Source organism: Haliaeetus albicilla, chromosome 23 (genome assembly GCF_947461875.1).
Source record: "Haliaeetus albicilla chromosome 23, bHalAlb1.1, whole genome shotgun sequence".
In the NCBI taxonomy this organism is placed as follows: Eukaryota; Metazoa; Chordata; class Aves; order Accipitriformes; family Accipitridae; genus Haliaeetus; species Haliaeetus albicilla.
In genome coordinates this window covers 25,487,078-25,497,632 of record NC_091505.1, presented here as the reverse complement: position 1 = coordinate 25,497,632, position 10,555 = coordinate 25,487,078, and the positions used below count along the sequence as shown (strand labels likewise).

At 51.9% G+C, this 10,555-nt stretch overlaps 1 long non-coding RNA gene across 1 annotated transcript; it reads right to left on the bottom strand.

Moving 5' to 3' along the window:
* Nucleotides 1-1,210: 1,210 nt before the first annotated feature.
* On the bottom strand, nucleotides 1,211-8,956 carry LOC138690662 (uncharacterized). Its single transcript, XR_011329421.1, has 2 exons — nucleotides 8,865-8,956; nucleotides 1,211-1,712 (listed from the first exon to the last, which is right to left on the bottom strand). It is a non-coding gene; the product is annotated as an uncharacterized lncRNA (long non-coding RNA).
* Between the last annotated feature and the right edge of the window lie 1,599 nt (nucleotides 8,957-10,555).

Sequence of the window (10,555 nt, the reverse complement as noted above, 5' to 3'; positions counted from 1 at the left end):
CGCTGGGTACCGCAGGGGCAAGCACGAACCCGCACCCAGAACACCAGCCGAAAGCTTTCTTGAGAGCTAAAGCCAATTGCCTAACTTTGTACCATCAGCTGCAAGGTCTCCAAAGCAAGCCTCCCCCAAAGAGGGGCCTGGGAAATGGAAAACATTGCCGGGTTCTCCTCATTTCGGCTATTTTCTCAGCTCCGAGAAACATGTATTTTTAGTTAATTGAAGCTGAGATTAACTCATGACCCCATGACTCTGGGAGCTGGCACTTCAATAAAGCTGATAAATAAAAGCTTTCTGATAAAAATCACTTTTTAAAAATGCAACACAATTGTTATCCCTCCCTTCCTGCATCCCCCCTGGCTCAGGTGTAGCCTGAATGTTCCTAAGGGCAAAGATAGGTAAGGAAACAAGTAGGGTTGTTGGTTTTTTCCCCAGCAGAAATTGCCTGTGGTTTGCTCGAGGCTGGCAGGTGCTCTGAACTGAGGCTCCGGCTTTAAAAAGGACTCCCTGGATTTGAAGAAAACATTGTTATACTTTATTCATGTAGATCTTGTTGACATCTCACAAAAATTATTTTGGCTGTACTGATGGTTAAGTCTGGAAGTAGTGACATACGAGGGTAAATGCTTATCTCATGCCAAGCAAAGACTGGAAATCTTTGGGCTGCCAAAACCCCCTCTTTGCTCTTCCTCTTCCCCAGCCTCCAGCAAAGGCAGTGCAGGGATTTGCCAGGCTGGAATTGTATTTTCTGCATCAGCACCCCCAGCCCAGCAGGGCTTTGCATGGGCAGAAGGGTGGACCCTCACGTCCCCCCTCCTGGTGATGGGGGTCCTCGTCTGCAGTGTCCCACGTTAGAACCAGCTCTGCGGGTGCATTGCTTTGGGGATGGCGGGACGGTGATGACCGAGCAGCAGTGCCATGGGTCTCCCACGGGAGCAGGGCACAGGTTCCTCCTGGCTGCAGATCGAGCCCAGTGCTCAGGGATACACAGCTCTGACTGCCTTCGTCCCCTCCTCCTCCTCTTCCTCCTCCCAGCTGCTTGGTGCTTTTTCCCAGCTGATGCTCTTTTCTCTGGGCTCTCCCAACTGTCCCCTTTCCCAAATCTACACCCATGTTACAGCTGAACTTCTGCTGGGATGCTCACAGAGGGCTGACTTTACAAACCAGCCCATGGCGTTATCCTTCCCTCCGCTCTGGGTTTTGCTGATCCATCTTGTATAACCAGAGAGCTCTTCTGGGGAAAGGAGCCATTTTTATTTCACTTCTTATACTACCCTGAGTACATTTCTGCTGGCACGAAACAGGTTCCACATGGAAGATAATTAACGTGGCACAAGAGCTGCGCCGGGAACTGTACAGACACACCGAAGGAACGAAGCCATTACCCCAAAGATGCCTTGGAGTAGGAAAATGTTCATCGACAAGAAAAACTGTCATCAGCAGTGTATAAAGGCGTTTGTCCTGCCTTATGGCAGGAGAGTGAAGGAAAGAAGGAATACTTCGTGGGACTATTTTAACCATCCCTCCAGATACAGAGGATCACAGCTGTGATCCAGCTGCCCAGCTCCATACAGATGAACCCGACACATAACTTTAGGTCTCCTAAGACCCCTGGCTCTGTGGCCCTCCAGTGCTGCTGGAGGGGCGGTGGGGATGAGCAGAACGGTTGTTCCTGGGGATGATGAATCCTGCTGTCCACGTCCCCACTGCCGCGCCTGCGGAAAGATAAGCAGCAGATAAGAGAAGTTGTTTTCTAACAGCACAAATCAATATTTATTATAAGGAAAAGGAGAGATTGATATCAAAAAGGGTGATAATAATAATAAAAAAAAACAAGTCTAAACTTATTATTTGTATGTATGGTCCAGGATGAAAAAAAAAAAAAATCGCCAAACACAGCCTTTGTTGATTTCTTTTGCTTTGTAGAAACAGATTCCTCTGATATTCTCACTTAGATTTTCCCAGGCACCCTGCTGAGGTTTTGATGTTCGACTTGCATCAAGAATATTGAGCATGAAATCTAAACATTACTTCTGGTGACAGCTGGTGGAGACACAGAGTGAGGGATAATGGGGGGCAGAGAGGGGGCCCATGCCATACCCCGGTGGGAGCAGGAGCACCTGGATGAAGAACAGTGGCATGGGGACCGGGGAGACATGGAGCTGTGGGTAGGGCAGAGCATCAATCGGATCCATATCTCGAATGATCTTTGAGGTTGTCTTTTTTATATTAGGGTTGCAGACATCAGAGGCCCAAGTCCTGGGCTCTGCTACCGGCTTTGCTGTCGACCCGCTGGGCAGGACTGTGTCCTGTGGAGGTGGGAGCCCATCAGTTAGAGGATGGTAGGAGGGAAGGAGGAATGAGTTGTGGAGCAGCTTCTTTCCCCAGCTTGTACCTGGTGTCCCTTCCTTCGGCCAGGGTGGCTGGGAATAATGTTTGGCTGTCAAAGCAGTAATAACATAAAGCCAGACTGTTTTCATGTCAAGACTTACAAGAACCAGACCTGGGGTTCTTCTGCTGTGGGCTGGTCTGATGACTTGCGCTCAGGTCTTATTAATATGGGAACAACAGACAACTTCACCCAGCCATTATGTTGCGTGGTCACTTCCCAGATCCAGCTCGGGCAGAGTGCTTTCCTGAATCCGGACCTCATGAGGCAAGAGGGCTGCTGGTGGAGAACCATTTTGGAGAGTGGTTCCCAGCCTGTGGAAAGACCTCCCCAAAATCTGAGACCATCACAAACCTGAGCACCTTCTCACCAGTGGTGACTTCTTAGAGTGCACCTTCTCTAACTACATCCTCAGAATACACGTTTAAAGCAGAATTATATGAAATCAAGTCCTTTGGTACATGTGAATCTCCTCATAGGGTGAAGATGAGGGAGCATATGCAGAGCTTTGCTTACCAGCTGCTGGAAGGCTCCCAGACAGGAGGGTGAAGGCAAGACCCCATGTGAGAGCAGGCAGTGCTGTAAAGGAGACCCCTATATAGAAGGCAGTAGTTTTCTGGGTAATCTGTTGGGGAGGATGGGGAAACTCAGAGGCAGAAGGAACAAGGCAGCCTTCGGGACAGTGTTGTGTGAATGCGACTGAGAGGATGCTCGGGCAAGTCACTGTCACTGTGCCAGTTCCCTGAGCTCCTGCTCCCCAAATTCCTCCTCTTTGCACCAGTCGGCAGTGAGGGAGAGCAGGGACTAGTCAGGAAGGAGATGCCTGCTTAATAAGGCAAGTACTAGCAAGAATGGAATGCTTTCTGATTAATCAATAAGTTAAATTACTGTTCATTAAATCTCTACAATTCTTGTCTGTCTGTAATGGCAGCCATTAACTAATTGATTCTTCTGGGTACTGTACCTGGTCTCTTCTGGTGCTGTTTTCAGTGACACACATGCTGTCTCCTGTTGCCTGTTTTGTGTGTACTCATTTAGCCATGTCCGGCCTCTCCAGCGGCACTTCTGAGAATAAACAATATTTTGGCCTCAGGAGCCTCACAGCTAATCAAAGCTGGGATTTGGGTCCGACTCCTGGAACATGCTGATAAATGGCACTTTCGGATGATTCAATTAGCCTCCTGCCCCCTGTGGAGTCATTACCACGCCTTCCCATCACTGCACTCACTTGCTGGGTTCCTTCACTCCAGGGTACCGGGAGGGGTTTCCCGCTGTCCCCCCCAGAGAGCTTCTCTCCTCTCCAGATTTCCCAAACCTACCGCCTGTAACTGCGCTTTGTGGCAGCGTTTCTTCCTTTGCATATTTCATCCCCATTCAATTTACTCTTCTGAAATGCTTTAAAGCTCCAAAGTTTGCTCCTTCAAAGAACTTGAAGCTTTCCTCTCTTTCTCAGAGATTAATTATAGCTTCAAACACCTGCAGTAACTTTCTTCAATTACTGTATTCCTGCTCAGTAACTTCTTGAGGATTAAAAGTTCCCCTGCCTTTTGCTTGACAATATCTTGCATTGAGCTGGGCCCTCACTCCACCGGCAGTTGCAGCTGAAAGCTTCATAAAGTCAGGTTAATCTGATTAAAAACCTGCAGTGTGAAGAGAAGGGGTATTTTATTGTCTCGCAAGGATCCTAGCCCATGTATAGTTTACAAGCGGAAAGGGTTATTTGCCTGCAATCTTGAAGTGGATCTGAAAGTCAAATGCTTTATTCCTGCTCACACATCATCACTTAAGTGCCAATTTTTGCTCTTCATCTCATAAGTCACAGCTTCCCTGGGCCAGGCAGGATTGTGGCAGGCGGTAAATGGTTCAAGAATGTGAGAGTTGATCCAGGGGCTTCTGCACGAGAAGCTGCTAGGGAAAGATGTGCGACACATCAGCATCACAGCACCGTCTCCTCCAGATGCTCTTCAGGGAATAGTTGGCATTTATGTTTATTACAAAAGACAATGCCACTGATCTGTACGAGGCACAGCTCTGTTGAGTTAGAAATCTCCATTGTTACGTGGTCCTTTTTTGGTATCATTGCACGTATCACTCAGAATTGCCCCTCCAGGCTACCTGCAAGTGCCACGGCACCCAGGTCTGCAGCGAGCCCGAGCGGACATTTGAAAACCCAACATTTCCCAAACCAGCTGTTTGTTTCCCCAGTAACAGAATTAGCTGCCAAGCCCTGGCTCGGGGAGTGGAGCTGGAGATGAGGTGAACCCGCAGAGCCGGGCTCACGGCTGCCCATCCCCTTTCTGTGGGGAGAGACCCTGCCTGGCACTGGGATGCTTCCCAGCAGGGTGAGAGGCACGGCTGAAGGCTGCGGTTTAGTGGTGGCCAGAGGAAGGACCTGCTTTGGAGCAAACCAGCCTGGCAAGAGGTGGAAAAGGGGATGAAGAAGACTGTTCATGGGAATGAAACCCAAAGGGCCGGAGCAGGTAGACTTGGATCACCTGCACCAAGACAGGACAGATGCTTGTCACCCTGTTTCATCCAGACCTCGGGTGTGCAGAAACCTGGAGGGTCACCCATGTGTGTCAAAGTCTTCTTCCCATGATGAGGCCAGGCCAGGGTCTTGGTACCTGCCCGGCACGGACCCCAAGGTGGGACCAGCCCCTGCATCAGTCATCTCCAGCGAAGCTGAGCTCTGCAGAGCCTGCCGGGCAATGGAGGCAGTTAGGTGGCCAGTGTGCCCTGACAAGGGGAAAATCCTCTGCTGGCCCCTACAAACAAAATCCCACGGGAGGTGCACTCCTTCACACCGCCAGCGGGCACGACCAGGCTTGCTGAAGGTGACACGGGGCACGCTTCACGCCGGGGGTGCAGCTCTGCCCCCTCCCCGCTGCCTGCGGGAGGATGGACGGCAGCCCGAGGCACATCCTCGGCTGGAGCTCGCTCCCCGCTTTGGTGACTTTTTGCTTTCACGGGGGTGAATCTGAAGTGCATGGCATTTTTCTTCCCCATCCAGGCACTGAAAGAGACCTGGAATTAATTGACTGATATTTGCAGAGACAGTGAGATAATAACATTGACTGACAAAATGCTTGTTTCTCTCCCTCTTTTTTTTTTTTTTATTTCTGCAAAGTTAATACAGTATTCAGTGAACTTTCCCCAGAGGATGAACCACTGAGTCATCTGGGTTGGTTTGTTTGGGCTATGTGGCCCAGCACATCATTTGTGTTGTGAAGATGGACCCCCAAGCTGTTTCCGGTGAAGGGAGGATGAAATTTATATCATCCCAATGAACTAATTCTCTTATCTGCGTTGTCTGCTCAGCATCTAATGAACTAATGAAATATGCAACAATCCAGCTATAGAACAGACCTCACTTTTAAATTAGCACTAATTAGAGATAATTATCTTGGCTGGTTTGATGTTTCTATGTAATGAGCCTGGGTTTTCTTTTGTTAAGAATTGGTGTGGTCAAATATATGAAACGGCACACTGAATTTCCACAAGTGCCTTTTATTCCTGACTTATTTTAACATCTCCAAGAGACCCGCTCTTCCTTTTGATGCCGTTTCCTTTGGCTGTCTTGTTGATGCCCTTTCTTGATGTTGGGAGGGATGTAGTGTAACAGCCAGGTAAAGCATTGCAGTCCCTGCAGCTCCTGCCCTCCCATCCCCTGTTCTTGCTCTCTCCACAGTGCAGCACTGGGGAAGGGGTAGGACCAACGTACAGCTCCTGCTGGTGCTTGAGCATCCGCAAGCTGTGGCACAGGCGGTCAAAGCCTCCCTGTCCCTGTCCCCTTCCCAAGCAGAAGGACCGAGGACAACCTGAGCAGCTTGGCAGAGTGGGATGCAGCAACCGGCAAGCTTGCTGCATGATTCATGCTCCAAACACAAATGTAAGGACTCCTGGAGCTCCCTTTAAAAACTACCAGCTCCCATCTGTCCTCTCGTCATGTAGGTGATGTACCCTCTCTATGCAGCCGTCTGCTATCGCTCAGATGCACTGTGCTCGCTCTGTCTGTCTTGCTGCTGCCTCCGAATACCCCCATCACCGTGTGCTGGTGCTGCTGTCTGCATGGTTAATACAACACGGCACTATCTCTACATCTCTCACCCGGCTTTTATAGAGTATCAAAGCAATCAATCACACATAGCCAGATTACCTTTCTTATCTGTGCTGGTTTTGGCTGGCATAGAGTTAATTTTTTTCATAGTAGCTAGTATGGGGCTATGTTCTCACTTTTACCCTTCCAATTCTCTCCCCCATCCCACCGGTAGGGAGTAGAGCAAGTGGCTGGGTGGTGCCTAGTTGTCAGCTGGGGTTAAACCACGACATTGTCCTATAATCAGTAATTTGCCATGGATCCCTCATTTTTCAAGGGAATTTTAACAGCCTGGCTGGTGACAAGCTGCCAGGGCAAAATGCTGTAATGTGTGATAAAATTACACATCCCTCTATCGCAGAGCAAGGCACCCTTTCTTCCTGCTCCTCTGCTCCATGCTCCCATAACCAGGGTTGCTGCAGGGCCATGGGAGCCGTGCGGGACATGAGGCAGGACAGCCCGGCATTGCAGGGCCACCTACTCAGCCCCAGGCTGCTGCCTGCACCCTGCCAAATAATTCTGTCAGCAACTGTTTTATGGGTCCGAAATGGGAAAAAGTGAAAGGTGCTCTTTGCGTTTCGTTAGCGGGGAATAGGTGCTAGTCATAAAACGACTTGTGCCTATTCCCCGCTAACGAAACTGTGCGTCCACCCCCCCAGGTCCCCCTCTCCCCACGGCACGGCCAAGCCACGGCTCGGCCAGCGCTGCGTTTCCCTCCCCATCTCACACGGGGAGCACAGCAAACACCGCGCGCTTTCCCGTCGCTTAATTGGAACGATGCCGTGCGGTCCCCTGGCACCAGACGGCAGGCCGGCGGTGGCAGGCAGCCAGGGTAATTATGGCTGAACGGTCCTCTCCGAGTCCCCGAAGAGTCTTTACGAATCATCGGGTAACGGCTATAGTTCAAGAGGCCGTGGTCTTTGGGGAGCCGGTGTAATTACTGAGATGGTTAAGCCCTCTCTGGCAGTGCTTGGTCATGCTTCCCCCGGCTGCCGTGGGGACGAGGAGGGCTGGCAGGCAGCGGGCAGTGGCAGCTCCCTGCCCACGGGCACAACCACCCACTGCCGGTGCTCCAGCCCACGGGTGATGGGAGGCAGCAGTGGGGCAGGGGGCCAAATGTGGGCTGGGGGCTGCTGTCCCTGCAAGAGCTGCAAAAGCAGCAGCGGGGCAGCCCTGGAGAGCTTTGGGCTGGGGAGGGAGCGGAGAGGAGGGGGCTCAAGCACAGGGCTCAGCCACTCACCACCTTGCACCCCACCAGCACAGCAACACCTCCCTCCTTATTGACAGCAATTATTTCCCTTTCCCATTTATTATGATTAACACTTGGAGGTTGTGCTGGATCAAGTATTGGCTTCTGCTAAACATTTTTATAAACACGCACACACATATTTATCTGTATATCTCGCATATATACATAGAGATTTTTCCACACTTGCACACTTCCCAGACTTTCTTTCTAGCCCAGTATGGGCCCAAAACAGAATCAGTGCTCAAGGGACCCGCACGCTGCTCATTTGTGGCCAGTGAGAAGAGTGCAAAGCCAAGGGGCTGGTTTCTCTGCTGGTAAGACGGAGCCAGTGGAGCTCATGGTAATTTATATCCGCTGGGCCTTGCTCTTGTGTTAGCTTGGCCCTGGGCTCCCCAAGGCATGAAAAGGTCTCATAAATTCCTAAAGCTGACAGAGAGCTGTTTGGCTTCGCTGGATCCTGCAGAAACTAAATGTGCCATCTAAGGTAGTACCGTGTACCCTGTGGCCACAGAAAAATGATCTTGGCTGAATTTCCATTAAACCACTCAGCGAGCAAGAGCAAGTGATTTGGGGCCATCCAGGGCTGATCGCAGGGTGCTGGGAGGCAGTTGGGGCTCTGCAGAGCAAGTGTGCCAGTGCTTGTAAAGAGAAGAGGATTTTGCAGCCTCTTAGACCGCACGAACCAAGGCGGGGCTGGGGGGAGCTGCAGGAACCCCTGAGACCGACTCCTTTGCAGCAGTGAGTGCAAGATGAAGCTCATTGCCATGTATCTCAAACCCGAACCTCACTGCTCTCATTCAAGGAGACCACAGCAACATGAGACATGAGAGCATACAAGCCCTGAGGCCACAAGGCACCTTACGAGAAATACATGCACTTATGAGAGGAACAAGACCCTGCAGGGTAAAGCAAAGCAAAGCAAAGCAAAACAGAAAGTCTTAGGCTGCTCAGAGGCTGCGCACAAACCCAGTAATTCCCCTGCCCCTTTACTCCTCTCAGCAAAACAGCAGAGATGCAAGACTCGGAGCAGCCTGACCTGTTCTTCCTCGGGCAGGAGGGTGGGAGGAAGGGCAATGGCCTAATAGACAAACAGGTTTCAGGCAGCGAGAAAGCAAGGACATCAGAAGCATCACCTAAAGCAGCAGAAGGCTCAGGCTGCGCAGCAGCTTATTCCTCCTGCTCCTCTTCGCAGACAGGTGCTTTCTGCCACCACAGCCCCAGCAGTCGCACCAGTCACCTCCTCTGTGTCCCCTGTCTCACAGAGCTGGATTTGCAAGAACAGGTTTCTGCAAGCATCAAAATGCAGCAGTTCCCACATCCCCTGGGATTGCCCTCCCCCCCATAACTGGGAGAAACCCAGACTTGAGCTCTGAGCTCCTCCAAGGCCCCTGTCTGGAGCCATCATGGACAAGCCTGGCTGGGGGCACCTAAGGAAGATGCTTTGGCCTGTGACCACAGCATCTGCCCGAACATCTGCTGGCTGGTCCTGAGCTGGGCTGGGCTGCCAGGAGGGGAGGAGAAGTGCAGACTACAATTGAAATGCTTTTTTTTTGGTCACAGGTCAGTGAAAATCCTGCAAGTCCAACCTTTGCAGCTCTATCAGTTTTGCCCCATCCCTGGCACTGACCAACACCCAGGCACCTGCCAGTGCAGAGGGGCCGTTACAGAGCAGCAGCAGTCGGCAGAGGACAGCATCCCCCCCCGCCGTGTGCAGGGACCGCATCCCTGGTGCCTCGGGTAGAGACCGCAGGTGAGCCCCTGGGCTGGAGAGCCCTGGCAGAGGCCGACCCGTGGGGGTCAGGCTCAGCCCTGCTCCCCTCCTGGGCCTCCTGAGGTTGCAGCCCTAGTTTCTACCTGAACTGATTTTTTTTCTTTTTTTAAATCTCTCTCAAATGTGATATGACAAGGGGTGAAGCAAGCCCCCTCCGTGATCCACTTCATGGAGGGGCACCTTTTCCTCTGACCGTCTCACCTCCTTGAGAACTCTATTACCTGAAAGACTGTTTCAGGGGAATTTATTCTTCATGAAAGAAATTGCAACAGCAAATTAGCACTGTCTTCAGACTGATCCAGAGCAGGCCCCAAGTGAGCATCTGAAGCTGAGGCCAAGGAGGTGCAGACTTTATGTCCAAGCCGGAGACTGTCACAGGCTTCTCCGGACGCTATAGTCCCTCTGCCCCAGCACATCAGAGACCTGGGCTGCAGCCTTCCCCCCTCCCCCCCGCCCCCGCAGCCTGCCTCCCACCCAGGCAGCTGGGGACCCCAGAGCCCCAAAGGCAGGGCAGGCAGCAAAGCCACGCTCCTTCCCTTTCTTGCCTGTGCGACATCTTTGCTGCTGTCACCAGATGCGTAAGGGTAAGTGAGAACCCGCACTAAGCTCCTGGGAACGGTCAAGATTGTCTGTCATCATTGTTTGCGAAGCTATTTGGAGAATAGCTTGTTCCCATTGGGAGCAAAGACAACACTCCCGCTATCTTTGAGATCTCTGGCTCTAGAGACAGGGATTTTACCCTTCAAAGTGAAAAACAAAGCAGCATTCATGGCCACGGTAATTGCTTCCGATGCCATCTGAGCTGTGAATAACACAAGAGGAGATTTAAGGCACCTTTCGGAGCCCCCCCTCCACCGCCCAGCCCCACCTGCAGCATCTCCCCGCCGCAGCCCCCTCCCAGTGAAAGCTGACGGGCAGACCCAGCAGGACCCCCCGGCCAGTGTCGGGCACCGGCGGTCGGTCCTCTCCCATCCCACCCAGGCAGGAGCAGGCTCGGCCGTGCCTACCGCTGACCCTGGCACCGGGGGCAGCCCTGGGGTGCTCCCCTCCTCC